Source organism: Falco punctatus (genome assembly GCF_963210335.1).
Source record: "Falco punctatus genome assembly, chromosome: 3".
In the NCBI taxonomy this organism is placed as follows: domain Eukaryota; kingdom Metazoa; phylum Chordata; class Aves; order Falconiformes; family Falconidae; genus Falco; species Falco punctatus.
In genome coordinates, this window is record NC_137582.1 from 41,646,359 (window position 1) to 41,673,774 (window position 27,416).

At 39.5% G+C, this 27,416-nt stretch overlaps 1 protein-coding gene across 9 annotated transcripts in view; it reads left to right on the top strand.

Moving 5' to 3' along the window:
• NCOA2 (nuclear receptor coactivator 2) overlaps positions 1-27,416 on the top strand; it is a 198,352-nt gene that overhangs the window by 61,196 nt on the left and 109,740 nt on the right. For all 9 annotated transcript variants that reach the window (XM_080378652.1, XM_080378653.1, XM_080378651.1 and 6 more), the window contains one exon: positions 15,778-16,022. The gene's annotated coding sequence lies outside the window, so the exon portion shown is untranslated. The remainder of the gene's footprint in view (positions 1-15,777; positions 16,023-27,416) is intronic.

The window sequence follows — 27,416 nt, forward strand, 5'->3', positions numbered from 1 at the left end:
GCATTTGAATAGTCAAATATGGAGTTCTGCATCCAGAAACAAAATAACAAAGGTGGCGGCTGTAAGGGGGTGATGGTGAATAATGAGCTGAATCCAGGAGTCCCCAAATCATGGTGGAAAGGACCAATACAAATGTAGTTGTGTGAACAGAAAGCACAGAGCAAAGATGTACTGCAGGAGTCAGGATGTTGTACAATTTGTGCATTAAGCTACAGTAATTATTAGTTTGCTGGCACCCACAAGTTGGGTTCATAAATCAGAACTGCTCCAAGTCAGACCTTTTGATTAAAGAATCAGAAAAGAGCTGAAAGAGCTGAGAACCTGTGGGTGCTTCCCTTTGAAAGGACAAGGCTGAAGTTGGAAGAGGTTACCTTCGCCTGCCCAGTGTTCCTACACAATGAATGGTTCTGCAATACCAGGCCCTTAAGTTAAGCAAATAAATCTGTAAGCAGATCCAGGGGCAGGAAGGCTTGATACATTTAATTCAAAATTAAAGGTGCAAGTTTTTATAGGAAGGATAACAACAGCAGAACATTACATTGCCATGTACGGGAGTGGATTTCACAGAAATTTTTAATCAAGATCAGATGTCTTTCTATGAAGAAAAGCACTACTTCAAAGATAAATTAAAAAAATAATTTAGTTTTATTGCCTATAGTAAGATTGTTGGATTACAATACATCTTCTCGTTTTATTAGTCTGTGCTCTGTAATGTGATCAGGTGTTTTCTTACTACACACATTAATAGTGAGTCTCCTTCTAAAGGACCCCAAAAGGGAAGGTGGAAAACATCATCACATGAAATCCCCAGTTCCCCAGCATGATAAACATCTGGCTCTTCATATGAGACTTGAATTAGTTTATTATTTTTAGTTCACAGACATCTTGAATCGGGGCTGTGTAATTTACACATTACATTTGTATTCAAACTTGTGCTAGTAGTCTATAAATGAACAGCTCGGCAGCAAATATACTGCAAAGGCAACTCTAGTTCTTTGGCATCATATTTTTAATGTATTTCATGTATAGTTGAGAAGTTTTTCATCAAATTCTCATTTTACAACATGGGTGTTTTATTCTTTAACAGTTCATTTACTTAAATTACAAAACATTGTCTTCCCTCTCCGCCCCCCCCCCCCCCCCCCCCAAGTCTGATTTCTTAGTATTTAAATAAAATTTTGGCTCTAGTCTTTTATATATTTAAATCATAGAAGCCTATTTATATGTAAGATATATAAACATGTTGAAACATATACTTACACATATATAAAACAATAAAGCTCAATACATTAAAAATTGTAGCTTGTGAAGCTGACAACCCACGTAAAAGGGGAAAACAGTTGGGGAAGGTAATATTTTAAGCCACACTGTTAGTATAATATCTATAATTTATGCTGACAGACCTCAATATGAATACGAAATCTGATTTTCAGTTGCTTGCATCTTAACCAAGTTTTTGTGGTAGGCACCTACCAAAAGCTGAATTAATAAATACTTGTTCTGTATTTTTCAGTGGAAAATTTCTAGCTGTTTTTGTGCATGAGACTGGTTAAAACTGTATTGTGTTCTTTCTTAACAATTTTATAGGCTGCATGCTTTGGAGTGAAGATATTTTTTTTTCATTTTCTAGGAAAAAACCCCATTTTGTAATGTTTTTTTTTTTTTTTTTTGCTGTCCCAATGAAAGAACAAGCAAACATGGCCAGGGTGTAAGCTTTAAGATATAATAAGGGCCTAAGTTTCCATAACCACCTCCACTTACATATTGCCTGTTGCTCATGCTGGAAGCAGGCATAATGCTGATCCTAAATGCAGATGATGCTCTAAGTGAAGCAGGTCAACTTACTGATGAACTTCTTGGAAAGCTCTTATGAAGGGTAACACTCGACACGGAACACTTCTGAATACTGCAAGAAATGGTGCATGCTGTCATGAAATGGGTAGTGAAATTAAGACAAAACATTGAATAGGGTGAATATTGTGGTGAAGTACAGTGGACAGCACAGTTAGAAAAGGGCACGTGCATGGTTAAATGCATTATAATTCATCCATGTGAGGAGACTGATTTGTCAGGTCCTAACTCAAGAGCTTGATTTTTCTATTCCTGTGCTCTATTTGTTTGGAGTTTTTTGGGGGTGTATTAACATAGAAACAGAGCAAATGAGATGATAACCCTTATTGTCATGTTAACCTGTTTTTGACTGTGTTAAGGGATTTCCAAGTGGTTTTTTTCTGCTTTTTGCTGTCATGTTTTTATAACTTAACTCTTTTGAATGTTGAGAAGTTTTATAGGGGTGGAAAGGAAGCAGTGCCTCTTCATGATAGAAACGTGATAGCAGAAAGAAGTGTCTCCAGGATCACTTACTTCCCCTCGCTGTCTGGGGATGGTTTTAATGGCTTTAGTCTCCTGCAGATATTCAGTTGCACTCACGCCAAATTAACTATTATCCTGTAACTGGTTATAAATACTAAGGGATAAAACAACCCTGAAGAAAGTTAATTCAGGGTTGGAACTGCACATCTTCTCTTGTAAATATTGAACGTTTCATTTCATTCCTCTGTCAGTCGCAGCTTGTTGCCTTCAGCCTTTTGTCAGCTCTTTGGGGTGAGGAAACTCAAAATCCATTGCCTGAGGTGAAGGGTTCACAAGCCCAAGGACCTATAGGGGTATTGCAAACACAAGTACAGAACTTGCTGTTACTCAAAAGTACGTCTAATAGAGGGGTTTATTCTGTCTCTGTCAATGATTAGTGCACATGTGGTACATGTGTAAATGCTTGTGCTCTTTTTTGTGGGGTTTTTTGGTGGTTTTCTTTTTATTTTTTGATTATTATTATATCTAAGGCATGTACTTTGAGCGAAATCCTATAAACTCAGAAAGAAAATTTCTGCTTTGGAACTGAAATGAACATTTATCAATGGTCACTATAGTAAAGATTTGTACAGTGTCACAGAGTTTGTTTAAAAGTCAACGTACCTCTTCCTTCCCCCTCTAATAAACAACCAAAAACTTCATTAGCTGCAGTACTTGTACATAACCAGAAGTGTGTTATCAGATCATCTCAAATACATGGGGTGTGTGTAGTAGAAAGGAAACTAGTCTGGGACAGATAGTGCAGTTTTTTGGTGTGTTCTGCTATGTGAAGGGAAGCTCTGCAGTTGCAGAAATCCAGATGTGAATGTACTAAATGAAAATGTATTGAAGATCCAAACATTAAAATTACTAAACCTGTAAGTATTAACTAGTTTTGCTTGAGGTTGGGTCTTTCTGGTGTTTTTCTTCTGTTAGTGGGTTCAGGGGAAAGGGGAGTTGGTTTATTCTTTGGGTTTTTTGTTGGGTTTTTTTATTTATTTTTTGGGGCGTTATCATTCGAAAGAAGACACTATCTCTATGTTTCCCATGCTGAGATGCTGGGTGAGTGTATTTCTCTTGAGACCAGAGCATCAGTTTCTTCTAATCATATGAAAGTGCGAAGTTAGAAAGCCAAGAGAAGATGAGGGAGTAAGCAATTATAGTAACGATGAAAGGTAGTATGCACACTGGAAGAAGTGCTGTTCTTTCAATAGCTAATGCAGTCACATACTGAGAGATCATATAATATACTTTTGATATTTAAATTTTGCTGTTCTGTTGTCAAATTTTCCTGTTCCATTGTCAAAACACTCTATTAAAAAGACAATTTTGTTTAACACAAAAGAATTTTACTCAGAACTTCAGCAAATGGATAATTAACCAGCAGTATGGCAGAGCTATGCAAATTCTTGCATACCTTATTGATAGTGACAGCAAAAAAAAATCCCAAGTAAACAGAAAGGGACAGTTGATTTGAGATTGATATACAGATACTTTTCTGTATAAACAATAATATGGTTCTTATATACTGGAAGCACGTTTTCAAGCAGTTGTTTGCTTTGTAATTTTAGGTAGTGTTATGGAATTTGATTCTAAATATATTAACAGGTACTGGTGGAAAAATAGAGTTGTTAGATTCCCAGCAGTCCAACTGTATCAGTATTCCCAAAATGTGCCATTACATAGAAATGTTTTCTTTCTGGGTCACAGCCTTTTCTCTTGTTAATGCTTGATGCTTGTGACCATATGTTCTCTGAGCATCCGACTGCATCTTTTGAGATGATTTACACAGACCTAGATGTGTTTATGTCTGTTTTTTGAAGCAGAAGTAGATAAAGACTTACAAGTGCCTTTTTGGCATTGGTGCAGATGCTTCTTGCATGGAAAGTGGTATTGAGAAAACTCGGGGTCAAACCTCCTAACCTTACTTGTTGACACTGCTGCTGTTAACTGAACTCTGTACAGCCACATACTCCTGTTGCACACTTAGTACTGTTTCCTTCCCTACTTGAGCTTTCCCAGTGACTTTAGCACATCTCCGAATAAGGACTGAAACTCAAGTTGCTACTTCTGTAAGTGAGAGATTTTGAGCAAGATTTGCCTGCCCCCTCCCCCCCCCCCCCCCCAACTTGTTTGAAAGAATGTTTTAGAAACTCCGTGCTGCTGCATCTCAGTCAGAATATAACCTTTTTTTGGTCCAAGTCCATTGCCAACTTTAAAATTAAAATGAAAGCGAACATTTCTGGTCAGTTTAAATATCTTGTGGGTTTTTTAAACGTTATATTTAAACATATATGTAATGACTGTTTAGTTTTGCCTCCCCTTTTTTTCCTATTCCAGGGAAGCTCATATGGTCAGGTATTTAAAAATAACCCTCTGAGAAAAACTCTTAGAGTCGTATTTACCTGTGCAAAGCCCTAGCTGAGATTGGCCCAACGTGAAGGCATGGAAAGCGTTGTGTTGCCGCTTCCACCTCTCCAGGGCCAGCCCTCTTATGCCGCGTTGGTGGTGCTCCAGTGTTGTGCCTATCCATCAGCCAGCCTCTGGCTCATCGCCGCAGCAGTTTTCCTGTGACAAGCATGATCAGTTGACTTCCTTTGCTTGTTTGTAACACCGTAACCTGCAAATAACTTGTTTTCCCAGCTGGGCAATAGCTCTGCAGCAGCCTTCCCTATAGCTTCTCCTGTAGCCTTCCACCAGGTCCCTGTCTGCTCCTTGCCCCAAAAAATGAACAGAATCTTCTTAAGAGTTTCAACACATATGGACTCTATTTCTGACACATTTTGTGTTTAGAATGCTGAAGTTAATGCTTTAATGATACTAGTATAGTTTGTTTTCTTCAGGGCAGTGGCTGCTAAAGTTGCTGCTAATTGCTGTGGAGCTGGGATGAGTGGTAGCCGTCGCAGGGAGCCATGTAGGACAGTGTTCAGAGGTACTCAAGCAGGATTTGTTCTTGGGTGTAGTTGTGTGGTAGGCTTGTATTTGCATACAGATTTCCTTTGTTTTTCCATGAATCTGTTCTGACTAATCCTTTGGCCTGTATTTCATTAAAAGTGTTGACTGCAGAATGATGGTTTTGGTAACAGATGAAACAAAACTTTTCCTTTTTTCCTTTGCATGTGCATGTACAAAATAAGAAGTACAGGATGACCTTTTTTATTTGATAATTGAGAATGCGCCTGACTTTGTTAGGAAAGCCATAGACTAAGAATACGATTCACTGGTCTTTTTGTAAATTAATGCCAGTATGGTCTATCAGTTCTTACTCCCACTTAACCCTCTTATTCTCTCCTCTTCCCATCCCCCACTACTCCCTCCCTATTTTTAGAGGCAACACAAAGCTGTTTTGCTTCAAGCGAGGGACAAAAAGATTACAAGAGTTGTAAAGTTTTGCAGCAGATTTCTATAAAGTAGATGAGCCATGTTTGTACCTTGTACTCCTAAAACGGTGCTAAACTGTTTCTATGTCGTATCCATGAATGCTGGGCTTGTTTACTTCTAAAGCTTTTACTTGTTGTCCTCAAGCTATGGGCGAGTTATGGCTGAAGTTTGAATTGTGGCAAATCTGCATGTGAAGAGTATGGGTTCACGCCTTCTCCATATGAGAAATGGTGCTGTGTAATGTTCCCTACACGCTTGTGCAAATAAAACTGTGTTCAGAGCCTCTGCACTCCTGTAATCTGCAGACTGCATAGTGAGGAGGAGTATTAAAGAGGACCGTTTATGTGGTGGCGATAAAAATCACACATACTTCCAGGAGACCTAAAGACCCAGCAGATTTTATTGAACTTTGAAGAAAATCACATGCATGTTTATCTGTGTTGATAAATATATGTAACCTGCACAGAAGGGGGTTGTTAAGACTGCTAACATTCATGTTTGCGTCAGATGCAAGTTTGCAGCATTGCAAACTTAGTACTGAATGTAGACACTAGACTTTTAGCTTATGTGAAGCGTACCAAATGTTTCACAGGATTTACTTGTTTTAATAGTAAAGTAGGAAATGTTTGTGAGTTTGCAGGTTTATTTTAAAGAATGCAATAGAATCCATTGCTAAAAAAAGGGACAATTCAAGCAAATGCTGTTAGTATAGACAGATACAGAGCAGTCAGCATAGCAAGAATAATTCAGTTGAATAAAATGACTGATTAGTTCTTTCAGTTTTAAAGCCTGAGATTAAAAAGTGTTGTGAGTGCTGTTATTCATAAACTTAGGCTATAGCAGAAACTCGTATTTCCTATAGAAAATGTAAGAATGTGATGTTGGATGTGTTTACTAAAACCTCAATTTTAGTATTTTTCCCTGGATAATACAGCGTGCACTTGATTCGATGTGAGAAGCACCTTTTTAACAAGGCAGCACTTTTTAATCAGTTCATCAAAGCCATCTAGAAACCTATCCTTATTGTAGTTCAAAGCAAGTCAGTCACTCCACCCTGGTAGTTTTCTTCCTTCCTGAAAGCCCCATCCTTCTAAAGCATTCATTTTTCTATCTCAGGTTGCTATTAGCACCCTTTCAGTGTAAGGTCTTTCCCTGTCTGCCCCCATGACAAGTTTTAGCTACCTTGCAGTCACAAGTGAGGTGATGAAAACGGGAATTTAAAGTAGAATAGGTGCACACAGCCGGGCCTGGAGCAGAGTTATTAAAATTTAAATAGTTATCCAGCTTGCTTCTCCACCATTGTAGGAGATCTCGTTTTATATCTTTATGCAAAGCTCATCTAGGAAAAAAAAAGGTAATAAATGAGATCTTAGATTTTAATAAGTATTTAATTTGGCATTGCCATTAGTTGGTGGGACTTTTTTCTTTCTGTGTTGAACTGTCAGTTCAGGTTTTTGCTCCCTTTGATAAAGGGTTGCAGTAGCACTCATTGGGAGACACTGAAGTTTCATCTTTTGTGAAGTTGATACTGATAACAGGTTGTAAAGAATTATGGAATCTACACATGGCTGAGTGGATCTGGGCTTTTACAAAGCAGGTTTGACACCCAGCCAGTTTTGGTCTCTGTAGACCTAATAAATGAAAGAGATTTTTCCACTGCTCTGTCACAGAAAACAAAAACGCAGCTTACTGAATTGGCTGTTCACTGCCAGTTTAGGAAAAAAAATTGTCATTTTCTTGCCCTGTATAATAGAAGAAGCATTAATTAGTAGAAAGCACTAAAACAATCTCATATGCTTTTTGTCTGGTATTTGAAGCTTAAAAAAAATTCCCTTTTTATATATGATTGTCGTAAGAACTTTTTAGAATTTTAAGTGTTGTCAAACTTCAGCAATCAAATTGCATATTTTCAGACAGCTCTTAAGCAGACAGGAGTTGTTACAAGAGCCTCTTTCAGTGTTAAACTGTTGGTTTGCAAACTCCTTCTGACATCTCCTATGAAAGCAAAACAGTCCTTTTCTTCTTTTTAACTCAAAATAAACCTGTAATTGGTTTATAGGGCCTTGCACTCAAGTTGATGACATTTCTGTCCGTCTGGGATGCAGAAGGAAGAAACCGGGGAAAGAGGGAGCCCCTTGCATCTGGTTAGCAGGCCCAGCTCTGTAATTGTGTGGAGATCAAAGAACCATTTGATGGTGGCTGTTAACACCTTCCAGCATAATATCCCCAGCGCCCTCTCTGCCCATCCTCCTAGCGCAGCTCAAAAAGTTGGCACTCTGAAAGACCTACCTCCTGAACCAAAGGAAGATAAATGGGAATGAGAATTTGGGGTGTATGGGAAGTAGGGTAGAAGAGGAGGTAGAAGAACTGTGAGGTGGGAAGCCCTGGTGTTACCAAAGGATGACTTACAAAACCTTTTGCAGGCTAGGAATGGGAGGCTGACCATCCTGCTGACATGTGAGAGGAGAAAAACAGAGTTAGGCATGCCAGCTGGCCAGTTATTAAAGAAAACCAAAAGGCAACTAAAGAAGATTGGTTTACATGCTCAGATGCCCTGCACGTGTGCAGTGGTACCAGCCACGCCAAGGGTGCAGAGCAGATGCAGTGCAAGAGCTGGGAGCTGCAGGGCCATGGCCAGGCATGTGCACTGGCATTTCCATGCATCCCCTAGTGGATTGGTTACTGAGAAAACTGGAAAATGCAGTCCTCTCATTTGCAGTCATTAAGACAGCAGTAAAACTGGCCTGCCTGGTCAGAAACCAGTCAGGTAGCAATCACATGAAAGGCCCTTAGCTTCCCAAAGAGTGGCTGAAGGGAGGAGTAGTGCTCATATGACTCAGGGAGCGGATGAGGTGGGTCAATAGTCTCTGAAATGCAGCAGGATGGAAATGTGACATGGGGGTGTTCAGGGCACTCCAGAGAGGTGCAATGAGCATGACTGATAGCTGTAGCAAAGTGTGAAGCTCTTTACCTCTTTTATTTATAGTCAGAATTTCTTTGCGGACTACCTTGCATGAGAGCATTACTTTCTGTGAAAGCTGTGGGCTGCAGTTGCTCTGAACTGTAGATACGACAGCTTTTCCATTTGCTTCCACTTGCGCTACAGGAACGCTTGAAACAATGAAAATATTTTCTCTCTTGTGAGAGATGCAGCTTACTCCATTTGTATTCAGCAGGACCAAAAGCAGTTTCTTAATTTTTGGGGGTGTCTTCAGAAATATCCTGGAACCAAAGAAGAAAATGAGTCATCAAATTTAGTCATAAAATTGGAGCTGTTTTGAGTTTTAGAAGAACTGAGTAGCATTGTTGGAGCAGTTTATTTTACTCAGTGTTAGAAATCATACAAATTATATATGTTTTGTATATACATGTGTGTATGTGTATATATATGTGTAGTATGTACTATCTGATTTTGTAGTAAATTGAGTAGTTATCTCATTTTAAACATGTATTTCAATGCTGTCCATTCTTTTTTGCTCAGAAATTCATGGGATATAGGTATAATAATTCTTTGTTTCTGTGTTGTAACTGCCACTGGAGGTAAGTATTAAAACCATTTCACATTTGGGGAGATTACGTGATAAAGAAGCTGTTTCTTCATCCGGATTCCATAGTGAGTTGCTGGTGAATTGGTCTAAAGGAAAAACAAAAAAAAGGGATGCTTGGCAAGAAATTCAGAAATAACAGAAACCAGGCTCTCAATTTAAACCAAAATACTGAAGTTACTGTTGTTGTGTTTTTCCTCTTTCCTGAAAGACTTACAAAAACTTCCATAACTGCTGCACTGTCCAGTTTGGAGTATATTAACTGTGCAGTGTTCATGGTGTCCAGCTGCACTGGCTGAAGATGAAAGAGGTACCACTGAGACCATAGATTAAGAATGGGGCTTGCTCTGTCCATCGACTGTACCGGGGGTTTTCTTCAGTTCTCCCGCAAGGACCCAGGCTGGCAAGCACTAGGTGCTTCCCTAAGTTTTTGAGGGTGTTCCCCCCTGTTACTAAATTTTCCCATTGGCTACTGCTATAAACCTGTGAAAATTAGGCAACAGCACAGTTCTGTCAGACTAGCTATAGACCAGTGCTATGGCTGTTGGCCAGTTTGGAAACAGCTGTTTGGGGTATTCAGAGATCCTTCACCCTCTGTAGGAGAGAGACAGGAGATGGCGATGGTTGTTGGGTGGTAGAGGTACGTGCCTCACAGGGGTTGTCTGGCTCAGGCAAATGTATTCACCTGACAGCAGATGTGCCTAATTGCTAGTCTTTGGGCTAGCAAGTGTTAATCTATCTGTGCCAAGTGGAGAAGCATCAACAGGTGAGTGAGAAGGTTTGATGTGGCGGGATAAATCAAGCTAATCTGGTAGGGGGAAAAAAAATGGTCACTTTTGGAAATGAAAGTCCTTTTTCTTTTCCCTGTCTTCTGACTTCTCCCCAGTCTTGGCCAGGTTGCCATGTTGTCCCCTACTGTCTTGCTGGCTGTAAAAGTTTTCTCAGCCCTTGATGAACTGATTCAGTTTGCTAATCTACCAAACAACAACAACAACAAAGTGAATAGTTCTATGCCAAATTAGTGAGTTGAACAGTTTTACTAAAGGATAGCATGAATACAAGGAAAGGGACAGGAGCACAAGAAGTTCTTAACAGAACTGTTAGGTTCTTAGCTGTTAGGTTGGCTCAGCACCCTGGTGTAGCAACCCACTTTGAACATTTCTGGCCAGAATAAAGTGACGATGTTTGGGGTATTTCCATGAGAGGAAAGATTTGTGAGTTCAAGTAAGAGATCTCAAAAAGGAGATTATTGAGTTCTACAAATGTAGCCCAGGGGCTAGAGGAGAAATCGGCATATTAGATCAGAGCTGTCAAGCTTTGAGGCTTCAAAACCACATTTGCTTACAGAGTATTGGTTAGAAAATATTCTCTGCTCCTTCTCATCATGGGTTTCAGGCTCAAACCCTACAATTTCTAGAGCCAAGTACACTACTAGAATGGCAAAATGGTGCTAAAAAGGACATTTTATTCAAAGAATCTCACAAATTAGGCACAAACAGTGTAATAGACTCTAATGACCATTGGTTTATGAAGAAAACAGGGCATGACGTGCATTTTTGTATGTTTAGGAGAAATAAAATTTCTCAGTTCTCCTGTTTTTTATTCTCTGCTCTGTGGAAAACTTTCTTGTGCCTTTGGCAAATGTATGATTTTTATAACGTTTTTTTGAATTTCTGGAAGTTACCTGGGTTGAAAACTAAAGCACAGTTTAAAAATAGTCATAAAACCCTGTAGCAAAAAGGTGTTTTTGCTCACAAAAATAAACGGTCACAATATATTCCTGTTCTAAGCCATGATAAGGGGAACAAATTTAAAAGATTGGCTTTGGTACGGTGCTCCCAAATGTGTGCCAGGAGTCATCTTCACTCTGAGATATGTCTGTCCTAAGAGCCAGTTCAGTGGCCAGAGTCAAATGCAGTACAGGTGTATTTGCGGTTACTCTGAGGACTTTCTCTTAGCTTTCTATGCAAGATGTCCTTATGTCTGTGTTATTACTCAGGTTTGGTTTTGTAACTCTCTGATTTAATAAACAGAAAAAAGTGAAATCACACATAAGTATGTAACTTCCAATTTTCATACATCTGAGACATTAGTTTGAAAATGTAACAGACTATACATAGATTTATATTAGTTGATACCATATGGATAACATACTACTATATACCCTTTACTATTTGCTGTGTAGCTATTTTTGGCACTGTCATTCATAGACTTAAGAAAAACAAGTTCTCTTGAAGAGTACATGAAGTGAGGTGAGATTAAATACTGGTCTAAAATAAGCATTTATGAAATGACCAACTAAAACCTTCAGTCAGCCAGAACGGTACTTGTGGTGCTGGAAATTGCTCTGGATCCTAAGAAAGCCCATGGGGGTCATGGGCTGATGTCCATAAAGCTGTGATACTTTGACTCACTTTGCATCTGGTGTTTCTCCAGGTGCTTGATAAAGCATGGGAGAGGCATTTGACCTTAAAAATACGGAACTGAAGCTAAATTCCCCAGAACTTGTGGTGGGGATGGGGTTAGCAGTGGAGGGTTGGTGTTGTGGGTGCTTCTTGTGTCAGGCTTGGCTTCCAGGACACAGACTTCTTTTCATATGATAATAAGCCACAAAATTAAGGATGCTGTGCTACAGTAGTTGGAAGTTGTGGGTGCTGTTACCAGTATTCGTAACACAGATTTATTTTATTTTTTTCTTAATAATATATCCTACGTCAGTAAAATCAATGGAATTCTTACAATAGCAACTTATAAGGTTGCTATTCCATTTTATTCTACTTTTCAGTGTGAGGACAAGCTGTGAGCAGCTGTGTGCAATGTATTGTGGAGCAGTAACCTTAATGTGGGAGTCTGTTTATTTGCATAAGAACCATAATGTTTTATGCTGAACTCATTGTGTCATGTCATTTGAACAGATTGAAATAAAAGAGTAGACAACACTATACATGTTGATCAATGCACGAAGTGGCTATTGTGTTGATGCTATTGTAGCATTAGTTAAATAGGATATTACAATTCTTTGAGATATTTCTTGAAATTAGAAAGGGAAGCATGATTTGGGAATTTTTGAAAGTTCTAGTATTGTAGGAAATTATGTTCCTTATGATGATGTAAAGAACGGCTTCCCTAAACAAATTTAGTAATAGAATTAATTTTATCATGTAGAGAAAGGATCCTTTGTCAAATGGTGCCAGGAAGTTAATCATAGCAAATATGTTATTTGCCTGGTAGTGTGGCTTTTGTGATAATTGTATTAGTAACAGAAAGCTGCTGAAGGTTTTCAAGGAATAGCTTGTACTTAAAAAATGCTTGAAAATACTTAAAAAAAAAAAAAAAAGGAAAGAAAAAAAAAGAAAAAGGCAATCTTAAAATGAATTAATGGTCTTGGAGCAATCTTTGCTGTTGGGTAAGATGTTTGATACACTTCAGCCAGCTGGCTTAAGTCTGTAAGAATACACTTGTCCTAAGGAAGGTTAGTCTTTTTATGATTAGTTCACTGCACTGAGCCTCACCTTTTTCTTGAAGTGTATCACTAAGTGTTTATATATTCACAGATCTTACATAAATACATGCAGTCCTAGAGCCTTTTCAAGCATTTATATTATCAGTGTTTTATGATTTGTTTTACATGAAAGCTTTCCTACTTGACGGTGTAGTGTTTTAGCCCATAAATACTGATTTTGATGACAAAATAATTAGTTTGTTAAACAGCGAGCATTTTTGGAGGTCTTCTGGAAATCAGATGAGTTTTTAGGAATGCTATATAATGGTCTGTAGGAACTAAATCTACTACAGTTGCTTACAGTTGAGAGACAGCTACCTAGTGCCTGATACTTCTAATCAGTTGGGCAGTGCTGTATGAATGGAAATACTTTCTTTTCCTTTTCTTCATTGAAAAAAGTCCTTTGCTGACAGCAAGTATGTTATACTCTGCCAAATGAAACAGTGCATGAAATTCTGCTCTCTTTTTTAAGGAAGAAGTTTCATGTAGTTTCCATGATTGCACGTTGAAACTTCAGTACTTCATTCAACCTAATTACATTTTTAACTGTAACTAGTGATCAAATAATTATTCTGGCCTTAAAAAAAATAAATAATCTACCTCTTACAGATGCATGATAGCTAGTTTCATTACTTAAATTGAATTCAAGATACAATAAAATAATTTATTAGTGATTTTTGAAAATGGAAATGTGCTTTTAATGCTTCATTATGTTTTACACACTGATGTTAAAGCTTCTCATTTTCATAACAATAAACGTGAAGGTTCTAGGAGTGTGCGTGTGGGTCAAGTACTTTTTTTACCATAGCTAATCAGCGCTTTTTGAAAATTAGGCACATCAGATGTCTCTAGACTAAATGCGATCTCACAGGAATAGTTAGCTATTCCTTACAATTCAATTATTTTGTATTGAAAAATAAATGTCATAGTGTATTTAATCCATACCATAATTTGCATGCATCTGTGAGCATGTGATGCTTTTTTTCCTTCTTTTCTCAGTCTGCCCTTCTGGACCATGTTTGTACAGAAGTATTTACAAAAGCCATTGAGAAATCATTGTCTTGTTTGCTATTACGAGCTCAGTAAAAAAATTTGTAAATTGGATTTTGCTATAAAAAAACATGTAGTCTGTTTTGAGATGTTTTCCTCTTTCTATATATTACCTGACAGTGTACTGCATTTGTTTCTTATGCTGAGATAAATAACTGCTAAGATGAGAAAAGCAAAGAAAGAGTTTCCCAGAGTTTCATACAAGAAGGTTGTTTCCCCTCCAGGCAGGGGCAGATGATCACAAGCAATAGTATTGTACGAAGTTACCCTTCCTATTTTGAAACTGATGCACAACTGCTCCTGATTTTGTACAAATGTGAAGTAAAATGGATTTGCTTAAATTATCTCTGTTAGCTGTGCATGACCTTCACCAGGAATGAAGCTAACCCATTTTACTTAAGGTTTTTGTGGCCTAGAAATATTTCGTGAGCAGCTGTAGCTTTTCAGGCAAGCGCTGGTACCTCTGGGATGAAAAGGGTGGCATTCGAAGAAATGCTAGCTGGACCGTGTGCTGTCATCTAATGATGCTGTTTGAACATTGCTTGTAGGCATACAACAGAACTGGTGGTGGAGACAAAGGCGGTTTGCACGGTGCGCACTCCAGCACTGTCCACCCACAGCCACTACTCCTCGGTTTGACCACTGGTCTCAGGTGTTCATACTTGCACAGTTCTCGTTTCAGTGAGCTGGATGACTAAGGCTATTAATTAAGGGCTGCAAGGGAAGTGCCAGGGATTGCAGTAAGGAAGGCTTTGCCTGATGCTTCGCAGTGTGGGATGCTGGCTGGAGTTTTTTATAGCTTTGCAAAACATTAGCTTTTGGGGCTGGGCAGTTGCCTCTAGCTTGTTTTTTTTTTTGCTGCCAAAATTATTCAGCTATCTGTAAGAATGTGTGGAAAAAGTTATTTCTCATTGTAGATTAAAAAAAAAACACCACCACAAAACCACCTTTTTTTTGGAAATGTTCCATGTCCCTCCCTTTGAAGCAGAGACAAGGAGTTAGGTGGCAGTGTGGGAAGCACTGGCGATAGGCACTGGGGAAGAAGAGCGGCTTCTGAGTCACGGCTTTGCCTTTGTCTGCACTGCGCAAATCTCTGTTTCAGCAAAACTGTAAACTTCTAAAGGAATCGCAGTTCTTGCTTGCCATCTTGAGCATGTAAGAGCTGTATGGCCTGAAAGGGGAGGGGGAGTCTGAGCTGGAGGATAAATCCAGTGCCCCGTGCCCCAGCACCTGAGAGTCAGCAGCAGAGCTGTGGGACCCTGTCCTGGCCCCAGGATACCATAGGCTCTGGGCAGGGGAGGCAGACCTGGGGCGGCAGTGAGAGTTAATGTGAGGGTCATTGGGGGAGGAAGGAGGGGGAGTCGGGGGGAGAGTGTGGCACTGCCAGCCAAGCCTGGAAGTGACTGAGCCAGGAGAGATGAAAAGCCCTGGGGAGTGTGGGCGAGGAGAGACTTGGCAAGGGCGCTGAAGGTAAGAATGAAGGACCATGGCTTCAATCAACAGGGGACAGAGGACATGGCTTGAGGAAAACAGGCAGAGGAGTTTGTTCTGGAAGATCCTTTTCTCTAGTGATCTTTAAATGTAAACTGCCTGATTTCACTAAGAAGCTCCTTGAGAATATGGTTTTAACCATCACCTATGGCTAGTCCCCATGCAGAGAATTGTTTTGTGCTTGCAACCAATTTAATCCTTTGCCGCTGGAGCTGTGCAGTAGTATATCTAAAGATTTCAACCCTACTGCTGTTTTTTGTTGGTGTTACTGTACAAGATCTAATGTCTCAATTTCTTTTTTCTAGAAGCAGCAAGTGCAAACTTTTTTGCAGTGTGGCAGTGTCCGTGTCAAGGAATGTCAAAACTGAGCTTGTTTTTGCAAAGCTTTTTTGTTTGGCTCCTCATGAGGAAGCCTTACAATTAAACCATGTGCTGACGTGCTGGTTTTTTCCACAGGACCCCTGCTTCGTTCTGTGCACAGGATGGTCTTGCCCCGGGAATGAATCTGGTTGATGCAGTGGAGAAGGCTGTTCTCTGTAGTGCCCCTGCCTCACTTTCAGCTGAAGTCGGGACGCGTGTGGTGGGCGAGGCAGGGGATCGCCGGAGGCAGAAGCCGTTCTGGTGCTCTGCGCAGCTGCATGCTGCCCCAGCGAACGGGACTCTCTTCCTGGCTGTGCTGCAGACTTCCTAGGTGATGCTAGGTAAGTTGCTCAGTCCTGGCTTTTCTCAAGTCTTTGCTAACTGTATGCGTCTTACTTTCTTGCGGATGACTTGATATCTTTGGATCTGATTTGGAAAAGTGCTGAGTACTGATAACCGCAGTGAGGCAGTGGGGGCTGAGGTTTGAAAGTGCTATATAAAGCACAATGTAATGCTAAGTGCTGTGAAGAAATTAGGTCTGAGTTATGCCAAACTGGAGACAAAGGTGTCTTCAGAATTGGAAAATAATTTTGACCTTAAAGCTGTCACTGCTTTAGTTAAGAAGTTAGAAATAACACAGTTATTCTAAGTTGGGAGCAACGGAGTACCAGTAGGGCTAACCATTATGTTGAAGCACTCAGCTGCACCATTGAATTCACAAAGAAATTACTTGTTCCATCTACCAAAAAAGATTTGAGTAGCATGCAGTAAATAAGGTATCAGACCATATGCCAAGAGTAAAGCAGATTGCTGTTTTGATTAGTGGCATTTCTGTATGCTGCATGAAGCAGAGGTGCTGTGGAAACGGTGTGACATAAGTGCGGTGTATACCATGCCACAGAAGCAAACAAAAGCAAAGTTTAGGTTTCACTGAAACTTACTTCTGACATTTCTTCCTGTGAGTGCTTGCCTCTGGAGATTGGTTTTAGTGTATCACGTAATAAGATTTCAGGTGCAAGAAGCACAGCATTTTTTGATGTGTCAACTCAGATAATATATGTGCTTAAAACAAAAATGACGCGTAAATTCATCACTCGTTGCAGGCATATGCCTCTTGTGCCTGGTTATTGTGTCAAATACAAAGTAGACAGTGTTTGTAATGCCCACTATCAGAATGGCTCAAGGTCAGAATTTCATCTGCCTTTCTTCAGGCTCAGGATTGTATTTTCTCAGTGGGATGTCCATAGCTAGCTACAATGCTGTTGTGATCAGTAGATAACAGAGATTTTTTTGGCCAAGGCATGGTTAAGCTAAATATTGTTTTAACTTAGCTAACCCGAATGCAAAATATCTAACTTTGGATCAGATTTTATGAATTGAACTAAGAGCGTGTCTTTGATGCCTAGAAACATAGTGAGTGTGTTTGCCAGATAAGCTGTTGCTCTCTATTGCAGGAGAGAGAGACAGTAAAAGCTGTGAAGCTTTGATAATGGCTAAATATTAAATTAAATACACAGAGTAAGAATGCATGTTTCCCTTCCAGCCTGCTCATGGGGGATCTGCTACATATGGCTCTGTGAAAGGCTGCAGTAATGCTTTAGGCGCCGAGCAATGTTTTTAAGTGCAGCTTTCTAAGAAAACCTGAGGTATTTTTGTTTGACTGCTGCTGTGCAGTGCAAATCATTCTTTAAATCTTTAAACATAAACAAAGAAGAGAGGGGGGGTGTTGAGGGAAACAATCTGTATTTTATGAGCAGAAGTTAAAAATGAAATTATTTGCTTTACCTAGAGCGTTGAAAATTATGTTGCAATTAGACTGATGCAATAGTACACATTACGAAAGGATCGCACAATTCGCAGAGCCCGCTGGAGAAAAGCACGGGACTGGAACAGCAGGGGTGTTGTGGGCCTGCGGGGCAGCATGCTGGCAGAGCTACACGGGGAAGATTATCGGCTAATGTGGAGAGAGAAACGCCAAGAAAAATAAAAACTCTGCCGTTCCTGCGTATCCCATAAAACAGGGGGTGGAGGGGAGGAGGAGGGCGACTTGTTTTATCAATGTGCCTACTTTATTTTGGTGGCACATCTAATCCAGTACGGAAAATGTTTTCTGTTATGTGAAAGAAAGAAAGAATGGAAATGGAAGCTAATTTTGAGCTAATACAGTTTGAAAGCTGCTAATAATAGTGGCATTTTATTCAGAGCGCTCTATTTCTACAATAGAAAAGTAAAATTCCTTTGGGTTAACAGAAACATCTGTTGAACAAATTGGTTCAGTTTCATGAGTCTGTTACTAATTCTGAGAAGTAAATGGTGTTTTATAAAGCCAGCGGAGTTGGGGGGTTAGTGCCCATATTCTTTAATTTTTTTAATATTATAAAAGTAGGTCATTTTGAAGTGTTATGTTTTCATGAATACAGTAATAATGTGGTTAATATTTCTAGTATTTCAAGCTTTACCTTTGCTTTGATGAGTGTTCCTCACTGGTTTTAATCAGCATTATTAATATACTTTAAAATCATGGGCTTCCAGCTTTTTATCAAGTTCTTAGTAATGAAGTAATTGAGTAATTTTTTTTAAAAAGCCTTTTTTGGTGTATTTCTGCTTATATTTCCTTGTATCTGCGGTTTTTTTCTACTCTGTTTTACTTACGAAGTTTGAACATTAACAGAATTTTATTTGCTCCTACTGCTATTTTCTCATTTGGACTAATTCTTTGTAGCTTCACAGTTGTGGGAAGAATATTGTAGGTGACAAATCGGTTTGTGTCTTCACATGGTCGAAGCTAAGAATTTCGTAAGAGTCAATAAGCTGATGTCATATGAATTAATAAAAGAAGACAGTTAAAGGGAGAAATTAAAACATTCTGAGATTCTGTTCTCATGCATCAGGAATGCTCTAATTTAATCTTATACTTAAAGCAGTTTAGCTTTCTCAGGTACATACATCTATCAATATCATCACAGAAACTAAATCACAAGTAAGTGTAATGTTAGTATGCAGATCAAATTAAGTTCTGCGTGCTTTCTGTTAAATAGATAAAATCAATCCAAGTTGTTCTTTTGTACTACATGTAAGTAGTTGTAATACTTTGACACATTTAAAGAGAAAAACTGAACTTTGAATTGAGACAGTGAATATATGTATTTTCTTTGTAGTGCATATATTATGTGGAAAATACAAGACTGGCATTAAGCATGTACATTCAATGTGATTGTAAGCTATGGCATTTTCAGCTTTGTGGTCAGTGCCTGTTCAGAGTAGCTCCGTGTATGAAGGATGTGAACGAGCATTGACAATACTTTCTAATGTTACTTTAACAGATAATTTCCTTTACTTTTTATTACGGCTAATTTTGAAGCTGTAATATGTATTACTTATGTGATAATTCATAAAAGTTGTCTTCTTTAAAGTAGAAGATAATGCAAGTATAAATAAGAAGGACAGCAGTGTGAGGATATCATTGCTTTTGAGGGATTGCTGGGCTGAGGAGGAATGGAGACGTACAGCTGCATTTTGTGAAGGTGCATGTGAGTATTGGCAGCCCAAGGGGCTGCCCTGCTGCTGCTAAGATGTTGCAAACTCCCCTGTGTCAGTTTTGTCCTTGGTGCAGCTCGCTGAAGTTTCAGATGACGTGCATGAAATGAAGTGAGGGGGAAGCTTTGTGGCTGAAGTCCTGTGCCAAGTCTTTTTGAAGTCATATGCAGCAGCTGTGCTGTAGCTAAAGAAAGGCTTTCTTTGCCTCCACCGTAACATCTGCATGATCTTTAACAGCAGAATTGTTCCACTATGATGTATCGTTTAGCTAATCCGGGTTGCCTTCATTAAGTCTTTCTTTCTTTTCTTTATTAGAAATGCTCACGTTACTTTTCGAAGTAAGTCTGCAAAGATCTGGACTTGAGTGCTTCTATGTAGAAGCATTAGGCTTCAGTTAAAAAAAAAAAAAGTCATAAGAGGAGTTGAGACTTTGAGCCTGTAATTCAGTGAAGCTCTGAAGGTAATTGGGCAGCTTCAGACTGCACCCCATGAACTGGATTTTTCTGTGTCCTGCCTTGTTTGGAGGGTAGGAGCTGAACATGGGGCCAGTTTCTGTGGAGAGGTGACAAATGCAGCATCGTTGCCGGTAACCTTGGTCCAACGGGTTCCAGAAGCGTGGCTCGCACCCTCCCTGCTGAGACACTACCCAGTATCCCTCGGTGCCAGCACTGCTGCCACTGCAACGCTGGGGTGGGTTGGTCGAGGGAGCCAAACCAGTGGTCATCTAACCACATTTTTGGTTGGGTTACTTGGCTGGCTCTTTAACTCTTTGAACTTGCAAACTGCAGCACTGGACAAATGTCTGTGCTGAAGATGATGTGGAAGAGGGATGGCAGGACCAGCCTCTGCTCTGCCGCTTCGAAGTTGTGCCTTGACTTGAGGCAAGAAGGTGGCAGCCGGGGGAAGTGTTCTTAGGAACTGCACGTTGGACCATATACCGTGCTTACTTTGAGAGTTACGTGACGGGAAATCAATAGATCAGGTGTAATTGAATTTGAAATTTTAGCTTTAGTGTTTCTTTCGGTTGGAGGTTTTTGTATAAGGGCTTTTAAACAGAATCTGTATTTAATCTTCTTCCAGTTTGAGACTAAGAGGTCTCTAATTGTTCACTCTCTGTTAGCACTGCAAAGCTGGCACGTTCTCATGGTGAAAGGGTGGGATCTAATTGTCAGAAGTAAGAGGTTGTGGTCTTGGGGAGCAAAACAAAGGCAGAGATGCTGACACTTCTTCTGTGTTAAGGATTTTGGTGATCTTGACTGTAAATATCTCGCATTTATAGGGCATACATGACTCTCAGGCATCGTGTCACAAACTGGATCTGGAGGAATACATCGTAAATTAAATGTGGGTGGGGTTTTTTTGTAAGTAAGAATTACCACATTCTATTATCGGGGATTACTGGACAGGCATTTGCTTTTCAGTTGAACAATATGATCAGTCTTCCTGCGGTAATTTCTTAGGAGAATGACTGTCAACAGAAAAGCAGAGTGCTGATTTATGTAACTGTGCTCATTGCAGAAGTTTGGTTTGTGAGATCCAATTAACATAAATAAGCAAAGTAAGAGAAAAGGTGCAGGAAACATACTGCTGCTTATTAGGTTTGTTAAATGGTATTTTCAAAATTATCTTCTAGTCAAGTAATGATTTTCTTCGATTTATGCCAGGAGGGCTGTGTTACTCCCCATACTCAGTGTCTATAAAACTGAACATGTATTTGCCGCAATGAAGAATTAATACCATACTGTGCAAAATAACAAAGCTGCTATTACAAATTACTTGAAATACTGCATATTGAATGGAAAAAGGCAGATCTGCCGGCGTGTGTGATTCAGAGCGCAGCCTGCCTGCTTGGGGGAATGCGATGCGCCTGCCTCCCTGTCCGAGAGTGACCGTGACCACGTCAGCAGGGACTGAGCACGCCTCGGGTGACAGCTGGGCGTTTCAGTCTCACACATGGAAAACATATGTGTTTCCTAACACCTAAGGTTAGGTCCTAGAAATAGAGATGCTTGGCAGCAGTAGCCCAATACATGCATTTTATCTACACATTCAAAAATAGTTGGTAAAATAAGAACTTAAAACTAATCTTCAAAACTGAGCACGTGACACGTTCTGGTTCCAGCAATGTTACCGTGAGGTAAGGGCGAGCAGCTGAGGACTTGTTTCAAAAACAGGAAGTGCCCACATTTATATAAAATTGCATAGTTTCAGCTGTCATAAATGTGGTTTCAATGCAGTTGCAGGAGTAAAGCCCAAAGTAGTTATAACCAGCTTACTTCCTCTTCCAGTCAAAGTGCAAATAGCCATATAATTAACAATCTGTGGCTCGTTTTCTCTAGCTGGGTTAAGTATTCTGTTTCGCCTGTTCAGTCACTGTATAAACAGAGGGAACTTCACTTGCTTAAGAACATTTTAAAACACAAATTTTCTTGGTCATAACCAGATCTGCAGATTCACAAAACAGTATCTTCGATTGCCCCTTGAGCTTGGCAGCAGAAATGAGACCTGTGAGTGTGGCTGGCATGATGCCAGGCTCCTTGGAGAAGAGCGATCCTTGCCAAGTTGGCTTCTTGCCACGGTAAACTGCATGGGGCAGCAAAACCTGCTGCAGAGCTGGTAGACAGTTTTTCTCTTTAGGGACTTCCCTTCTTACATTCCATTACAAATTGGCTTTATTCGAAGTCTTTTATCATTAATTTTTTGAGGACTGATTGCTCAGCTTTTTTGGACAGCTTTTTTTCTGAGTTAATTCACCCCTCCTGCCTCTGACCATGCTCGTGCACTTAGGATGGCAGAAACCCATGAGTACACAAGGATAAGGAAGAGATCCTCTTCCGCACATGTACACTCTTGGGTTGGTGCAAACGTATTTTAGGCTGCTTGGGGCCTTTGAGGAGAGCCCAAACTTTTCATCCAGACAAGGTCTGTCATCACTTCTCTGTCTCTGCTGATACCAGGCACTTAAGCAGTAAATATCTGCTGTACTCTGCTTGTTTGGGAAGAGCTGTAAGGAGGCTTTCCAGGGAAAGGGAGTTCTCCCAGGAGAGTGTCTCCAGGGAAGGTCTGCTCAGTTACTGAAGCTGCAGCATTTGCTGCATACTGTAATTGACAGTAGACCTTTTCTTCTCGTGACAGATTCTTGGAGAGAGGCTTTTCTTCATGTGAGAGGTAGGCACTGCATTTTGCAAAGCCCTGTGAGAAACCTTTGGGCAGAGCTCAACAAACATCACTGTGTCGTAAACACAGTACGAGACAGTTCCCTTCCCCTTCCTAGCTTTCATCTTCAACGATCAGATAAATAGTGGAGAATAGTTATTCAAGACCTTATGAAATGTCATACACTCATAGTGACCATCTTTTGACTTTATGCAAGAAAGTTAATAGTCCTTAAAAGGACTGTTTCATCCTGTGCTACTCAAGGTTTTTTCCCTTCTTCAGGAAAAGCTGGATAACCCGTTTTGTTGTCACTGGAACAACCAGAAAAGCTATGTCAATGACCAGAACCTTGACTCATCTTTCTTAATGGAGTTTTAAAAGCAAAAGCAGTCTTAAGAGCCTCTGTGTAAAAACTAAGGTACATCCGACAGTGATTGTGAAGGGAACAGAAACCAGGACAGAGTCCTGCTTCCAGCTCCCTAGTGTTTCTAGCTGTAATTTATCAGAGGAGAGAAGGGAGGACCAATGAAGGTGAGAAGTCCTGTTTGCATCCTGTGAAAAGTCAAGGTTGCTAGGTATATTGAGGTGTTCCTTCCATTCTAAATGAAATATGGAAGGCTTTCAGGACATGGCAAGGTTTATAACATTTTTAATTCTGTAAAGGATTCCTTCCTATTTGTGCCTTCCAGTGTTTTAAGAGAACATACAGCTGCCATTCTGAAGAGGATGGTTGCACAGCTGCTGCTGCTTACTCTGTGTTGCTTTTGCTTACTCTGTGTCTCAGTGTGTAAGTAATAATTTATTATAACATCAATATAACATTACCTTCAGTCTTTCAGAAGAGCCTTATCTTAGGTGCTTGCCAGAGTTACTCATGTGTTTCTTTGCTTAGCGTGACATGGCCGTATTTTCCTTCGTGGCTTAGTTCCTAGCCCAAGCACAGGCGATGAAATGTGCTCACATTGCACTGTGTTTTATCACTGTGTTAAGGGATTGGATGGGGTTGTGTTGTAAAAGAGGACAGTAGGGCCAGTCAGTTTGATGCAATGAATAGATTGCTCTTATTCGTAGAGGAGTATGGTCCAAACAGTGGTCTGTGGGCCAAGACCAGCCTACAGGAAATTTCCATCTGCTCTGCTTTTCACCGAAGGAGATGGAGAACAGCTTTGCAGCAGCAAATGTTGGCCAGCAACTGGACTGTATTGGAGGCTTGCCACAATCCAGTTTAGAAGGCTGCCTCCAGGGGAGTGGAAGAAAGCGGAGTGGAAGGGGCGAGGAAGAAGAGCCTCCCTTCTCTCGCGGTCCTGTCCTATTTCTGTGATGACATCTTGACAGTATTTCTAGGTTAGCTACTTGTGGCATGTGCAGGCTGGTCAGGTTGGTGACTACCCGGAGGACTAGGAAGTGGAATCTGTAAGAATTAGTTGGTGGGAGGTTCTGCATCCAACCACCAAACTATAATTGCAAACCCCTTGTAGTAAGTGACCTCTTTTATTAGAAAACCACATCCTTTAAAACAGTTCATTAAATATGCCCTTGTCAATTACAAGCTACCATGCCATATAAAAAGCACCTTATTTGCATATGAAGTAATTCAGATTCAAACTGCTAATTGCCATTTGAGAAGTCAAATACTGATTTTTATGGGGATTTTGATACAGTTTTTTATTGCCTTTCAGGAGAATTTCAAAATGAATTTGAGACTGTAACTATTGAACCTGAAAAGAGCATGGGAAGCTGGAAAGGTCTATGTATCAAAAGGTCTATGTACCAAAATTTTTTTAAGAAAAAATTGTATGTGTATTTTTCATTGGCATGCAGTGATAGTCTCTAAAGTCTTTATAATCCTGAGATAATATGCATACCCATTACATGAGAGCACTGAATACCTTTTTGATCTGTGCGGGTCATCCCAAACAAAAGCCTCTAACAGTCATCTCCACACTTGGTTTTGTATTTTTATCATCGTAAGGTTAAATACTAAATAAATATTTAGATTTTTATATGATATATAATTTTTAACTTTTGTGTTTTTTTTTCAGATTCCCTTTTAAAAGAATTTTCACATAGGAAACCATTAAACTCTTGTAATAATGAAGATGGTTCAGGTGAAAGTGAATTAACAGAAAAATCATGTACAAGGAGGACGCTAGCTTTAAGACCTTGACTTATTATGTTTCTCTTTCAGCTGATGGTAGAAAAGCTTTTAAGTTACTTTTGTGTATGTGTATTTATACAAATAATCTGGGTTGCTTAAGTCAAATACGGTCAAATAGAGAAATATATGCACTGTTGTAAAGAGTTATTGCAATTAGCCTGGCCTCTAGCATGTGTAACAGAATTGTTCTTCTTAAATAAAACTGAATGAAAGCAATTATCCTGTATCATGTCAGTTGCTCTATGGACCTATGTGAAATCCGGGTACTTAAAAATTCCCCTAAGCCTCGTCAGACTCCTGTAAGGTTTCTGGCTTTGGCATGAAAGGTATGTTTGCTGGGGACAGATTATTTCTCCTTATCTGGAATGGGGATTGCATGAGCCAGCGAACCAAAATGCTAAGATCAGTGTTGAACTCTCCAAACTGCTCCAGTAATATATAGACTAGTATAAATTCATGCTCGATTGCAAACTTTCTAAAATCACTTTTTGCATTGTAGAAGAGTGAGAAGAGGTGCACAAACAGGCAAAATAACAAACAGCTTTACAGTGTTGCCATGCTACTGGATCACCTTGGGGTTTGAGTCAGGTTTCCTGAGTTCTCAGCTTCATTCCTTCAGTCTTGTTGTCTTGTGCAGTAGTTTGAGCTCTGCTCTTGATCAAAGTTTTCTGCGAAGGTGAAAAATTGGCATTCAGGCAGGTAGATACCTTTGAGTACCTTCAGCCTTCCTGTTCGTGTTCTTAAGACTAATTTCTGTTGCCTTATTTTCTTTGCTGCTTCTTTTATATCAGGCTTTTTCCATTGTTCTTTGCCCATTTTGCTGCTGATAAGCTGAGCAGAGTGAGTTTCCTCTAAATGTCATCCATTTTGCTTTTCCCTGGATGAAAGACTATTCACTTTTCCCTGGCCTGAGTCATAGGTGATACCAGTCCTGTCAGCAGATCTCTGAATGCTGTATGTATATGTGCACACGTTTGACTTATTTTTTTATATTCAGGTATATAATAGATAAATGAACATCTATGTTGTTTATATTTTTTATATAGTATCTAACAGCTCATGAATGTCTTGTATATGATTGTTAGTATTAATCACTTTATAATTAATTATTTTATGTTTATATATAAAATAACATCTGCCAACGTGTTTCATAGTTGGATACATCTGTTTCATTGCTTTAAAATGTTGATTTCCATTTTACTTTTTTGTTTAGGAGAAATACAGCATTACCAGCAGTTGCTTTCATTTTCTAAAGATCAGGCTTTGACTGAGACTGATCAGTTTATGGAAGTATTATATGACTTGATGGACAGCATTCTAAAGAGATGTGCCTCATTAAAGAGTGCGTAACATCTTCGGCTCCGTTCCTGTGTATTTTTATTCTGGTGGGACTCCTATATAGCAATATTCTCATTTAGAAGATTTCTCTAAGGTTCCGGTTATTATCTTTAATAATTAAAAGGTGGTCTCAGGGCTTCTCCCAGCTTTTGTTTGTTCTTTCAGATCTGCTTTCTATTTCAGATAGTCAGGCACTGGAACAGGCTGCCCCGGGAAGCGGTTGTGTCACCACCCCTGGAGGTATTTAAAAGACAGGTAGATGTGGCACTTAGGGTACATGGTTTAGTGGTGGACTTGGCAGTGCTGGGTTAGTGGTTGGACTCGATGATCTTAAAGGTCTTTTCCAACCTGAACTCTGTGAATCTATAGAGTTCTTTTCCTACATTTTCCTACAGCAAGAAAAATTACACAGTTCAGTAAAGTTGTGACACTTTTAAATTTTGTTTTAATTCTAAATGAATCTTCTGTCACTGTTATTAATAAGGGACACAAAAATGAGAAAAAATCATTTTATGGGCATGTAGAGAATTGTTCAAGTATTAGGTGGGCATATAGATCAAAGTTCTACCTTGTTGGGAAGTTTGTTAGCCTTTTAGGTCTGAATGAGGGCTCATTGAGAATGGCACAACTTTCTTCTAACTGTATTTGCAGAACAGAGCCATGGAGGTCTCTCCAAGCACAGATGCCAGTTTAGAAGTGCATGGTTTTTTTGTTCTGCTTTTGACAGTAAATGTATGTCCAGACATGGTCAGGTCTGAAATGCGTAGGTTATTGGTAACATCACATAAATGCAATAAACTTTGCTGGTGGATACCAAAGTATCAGGCTTGCTTTAAGAGCTGCTAAGTAAAATCCTATGGTCTTTGTTGTACAAGAGGTGAGGCTATGACTGTGGACTGTTTTGGCCTTAGAAATCTGTATTTTGATTTCTTTATGTGGAGTAATTTTTACTCTGTCATTTAGTAAATTATTTGATTTCATAAGTATTTGAATTTTGTATGTGAACATATTTTATGACCTGCTTAGAAATGGCTTAATGCTGTCACATTCTCTGGTATATGTTACTTAAGTGATCTGAGTGGCATGGGCTTGCTTTTGTTCTCTGTTACATTTACGAAGGGTTTAGCATCTAAAAGTCAAATGTGAAATGGAGCAATGCAACTATTTGTGTGAGAGCTTACTTGTGTTTATAACCTTGGAGACAGGACACGCTTGCCTAAATGCAGCTGTTTAGTTTGGTCCATCTAAATTAGCTTTTTGTGAAATTATGAGGTCAAATATTCTCCTTTATTTTTAGCCTCATTTCCTATAGAAACAAGGTTCATGAGGTCGCGCTGTGCATTTGTGTACATGCACACGCATCGCTTCATCTCCCCTCAGTAGCTTTTGAACCTGTTCATGATTTTGAGCACATTTTTTGGCACGGTGGAGGCCTCAAAATTCACATCCCACAAGTTTTGTGAAAATAAGTAGCTGAGTATAGGTGGGATCACCTAAAGGTGCCCTGACAGAGGGAAAGGTTACTGAGTGAAATAATCATCTTAGT